The following is a 4,690-nucleotide window of genomic DNA, read 5'->3' as shown; positions in this document are numbered from 1 at the left end:
TAAAGACGGATCTCACAGATTTCAGATTTCTGTCGGTTCACTGCAATAAAAATGATTTTCTTTCTTTGTATTTTTGTTTTCCAGCACAAACTTCTAAACATTCTTAAATCAAGATACAAGAAGCAAAGCGACTGCAGATATTAGCTCTTGTTTTCTGAGAAATGTATCAAAATGAATTGAGATTATTATTAAAACAAGAAAAAATCTATCAGTAGGGCTCAGAAAAATAAATGTTTTCCTTTTTTGAATGAAGTTTATTTCTCTGAACCCATTGGCAGATATTAGTTGTTTTAAGCACAGACATTTTCCAGAATACGAGACTTCATATCTTATGTCCCTTTGAGAAGGTTCAGATTCTGTCCTGAAAAATAAGACAAAAATACTGAATAAGAAAATGATTTTTTGCAGTGTTGTCCATTGGCTGCATTAATTCGGGCTTGATAATCGTCAAATATGCAAATATTTACGTGCAAAATAAGAGTTTCTTGTGTGTTTGTGCAGTTCATGCATGTGTAAACAGAGATTTTTACCGTGGTAAAGTGTCTGGATTGCATTAGTGTTTGTGTCTTCAGTCTTTGCACATCGGTGTGTCATTATGGAGTTTATTTGCGCACATTTGTACCACTATGAGTTTGTGTGAGTACAGAGTGTGTGTGTGTATGTGTGTGTGTGTGGTGTGGGACCTCCCGGGCCCTCAGTAGGGGGCATTGAGTCATATGACAGGGCCGGGGGCCACAGGATGTGACATCAGCGCGTCTGGGAGCCCGTCTGCTCACGCCAGGCGCTTGATCTTTACCATTTGGCCGATCAGAGCTGGTGACGGACAGAATGAGTGACAGCACTCAATCACACACACACACACACACACACACACACACACACACACACACACACACACACACACACACACACACACACACACACACACACACACACACACACACACACACACACACACAGACTCACTGTATGAGTAGAGCTCATTATCACCTCCTGATCTGTCTGCTGTTTCACCACACACACATATACATACACACACACACACACGCACACACACACACACGCACACACACACACACACACACACACACACACACACACACACACACACACACGCATACACACACACACACACACACACACACACACACACACACTCAAGCTCATGCATACACACACTCACGCACACACACACTCACACACACACACACACACACACACACACACACACACACACACACACACACACACACACACACACACACTCACTCGCACACACTAACACGCACACACACACACACACACACACACTCAAGCTCCCGCATACACACACACGCACACACACACACCCAAGCTCACACACGCGCAAACACACACACACACACACACACACACACACACACACACACGCGTGCACAAATATGTAAATATTATATAGAACATATAAACACGTGTAGTCATTGTCATTTTAAATTGATTAGTTTGAATGAACATTGAGCTGGTCAGTGAACTGAATCTCGCTCCTCAACTCAATGTTTCTCCTGAACTTTAAAAGAAAGGATCTATAAAAATATGTCTGAACACCTTCATACATACGACACAGGAGACGGAAACTAATCATCAAACTGATCAAAAGTGCCTTTAAATATCCCGAAAATATTCATTAATCATCTTAATTTTACATCACCAGCAAAATCACAGTGAATGTATACTGTGTGAATATTAGACATTTTATCTAGCTCTAGAGTGATGTTTCCTTCAATTTTAGTTAACATATAAATGTTTTTTGAAAGTCATGGAAAAAAATTACTTGGTTGAATTTACAGGGAAAGATTTTGAAGAAATCCATGTGGTGATATTCCATTCTACTCTATGCTACTCTACTCTATTCTACTCTATTCTACTCTACTCTATTCTACTATACTCTTCGCTACTCTATTCTACTCTACTCTACTCTATGCTACTCTACTCTACTCTATGCTACTCTACTCTATTCTACTTTATTGTTTTATACTCTATTCTATGCTATTCTATTCTACTCTATTATACTCTAGTCTATTCTATTGTATTCTACTTTATTCTATTCTATTCTATGCTATTCTATTCTCCTCTCCTCTCCTCTACACTGTCCTCTACTCTATTCTGCTCTATTCTACTCTACTCTACTCTACTCTACTCTACTCTATACTCTACTCTACTCTACTCTACTCTACTCTACTCTACTCTACTCTACCTGTACTCTACTCTACTCTACACTGTACTCTACTCTACTCTACTTTACACTGTACTCTACTCTACTCTACTCTACACTGTACTGTACTGTACTCTACACTGTACTCTACTCTACCTGTACTCTACACTGTACTCTACACTGTACTCTACTCTACACTGTACTCTACTCTACTTTACACTGTACTCTACTCTAGTCTACTCTACACTGTACTGTACTCTACTCTACTCTACACTGTACTGTACTGTACTCTACTCTATCTGTACTCTACTTTACACTGTACTCTACTCTACACTGTACTCTACACTGTACTCTACTCTACTCTACTTTACACTGTACTCTACTCTACTCTAGTCTACTCTACTCTACACTGTACTGTACTCTACTCTACATTGTACTCTATTCTACTCTACTCTTCGCTACTCTACTCTACTCTTCTCTACTTTACACTGTACTCTACTCTACACTGTACTCTACTCTACTCACACTGTACTCTACTCTACACTGTACTCTACTCTACTCTACTCTACACTGTACTCTACTCTGCTCTACACTGTACTCTACTCTACACTGTACTCTACTTTACTCTACTCTACTTTACACTGTACTCTACTCTGCTCTACACTGTACTCTACTCTACTCTACACTGTACTCTACTTTACTCTACTCTACTTTACACTGTACTCTACTCTGCTCTACACTGTACTCTACTTTACTCTACTCTACTTTGCACTGTACTCTGCTCTACACTGTACTCTACTCTGCTCTACACTGTACTCTACTCTACTCTACACTGTACTCTACTTTACTCTACTCTACTCTACTTTACACTGTACTCTACTCTGCTCTACACTGTACTCTACTCTACTCTACACTGTACTCTACTCTACTCTACACTGTACTCTACTCTACTCTACACTGTACTCTACTCTCCACTGTACTCTACACTGTACTCTACTTTACTCTAATCTACTTTACACTGTACTCTACTCTGCTCTACAATGTACTCTACTCTACTCTACTCTACTTTACACTGTACTCTACTCTACTCTACACTGTACTCTACTTTACTCTACTTTACACTGTACTCTACTCTGCTCTACACTGTACTCTACTCTACTCTACACTGTACTCTACTCTGCTCTACACTGTACTCTACTCTACTCTACTCTACACTGTACTCTACTCTACTCTGCTCTACACTGTACTCTACTCTACACTGTACTCTACTTTACTCTACTCTACTTTACACTGTACTCTACTCTGCTCTACAATGTACTCTACTCTACTCTACACTGTACTCTACTCTACACTGTACTCTACTTTACTCTACTCTACTTAACACTGTACTCTACTCTGCTCTACACTGTACTCTACTCTACACTGTACTCTACTTTACTCTACTCTACTTTACACTGTACTCTACTCTACACTTGTACTCTACTCTATTCTACCTGTACTCTACTCTACTCTACTCTACTCTACACTGTACTCTACTCTACTCTACTCTACTCTACCTGTACTCTACTCTACTCTACCTGTACTCTACTCTACTTTACACTGTACTCTACTCTGCTCTACACTGTACTCTACTCTACTCTACTCTACTCTACTCTACTCTACTCTACTCTGACTGACCCTGTGACATCACAGAGGAGGGTGATGATGTCACAGTAGCACTGGACAGATGGACTGAGAGCAGTTCTCTTGATCTTCAGTAGAGTAAAGGGGGTCGCACACCGGACGAGAAGCACAGCGCACCTTCACGCCACGCTGCGTCTAGGACAACTCGAGGTATCGCACACCGGACACGCACTTTCTCAGTTTATGGCCAGCAATATTGTTATGTTTAAGGACATTGTGGAATTAAGATAATGTCTGTACTATGTTATGATTGTACTGTACAATTAAATACAATCGTTGCTAAGTCTGCAGTCTGAACACTTTACCTCAGAGCGTCTGTTAACTGAATGAATTGAGAATATCACCTGAAAATCCGATAACATCAGCAGTTTTCATCCACGCAGCTGATTTCTGTAAATTTCTGTAAAACTAAATGTATATTGCAGCACAGGGTGAAGTCAGTATATACATTAACTACGATTTGAGGCAAATAAATAAAACTATGTAAATTGCGCTCTGTGGCGCGGCAGGATTTTGAACAAGGTCCTGAGCCGTAGCTGGGCGCCGCGGACAGACGCCGAATGGCGCCACCGGTGTGTGTACACTCATAGAGAATAATGTTTGAATTTTAAAGACATGGCGCTGCGCTTCTCGTCCGGTGTGCGACCCCCTTTACTGGGCTATATAACACACTGCTCTAACTGAACGAGTTGAAGTGTGTGTGTGAGAACAGCAGTCGAGAGGTGACCACAAACCCTCCATCAGACACCATCAGCAGTGAGAGGAATCCCCCAACATGCACTCCTCCTCCTCCTCCTCCTCCTCCTCCTCTTCCTC

This window comes from Squalius cephalus, assembly GCF_949319135.1.
Source record: "Squalius cephalus genome assembly, chromosome: 8".
NCBI classification, from domain to species: Eukaryota; Metazoa; Chordata; class Actinopteri; order Cypriniformes; family Leuciscidae; genus Squalius; species Squalius cephalus.
This window is presented reverse-complemented; position numbering follows the sequence as displayed.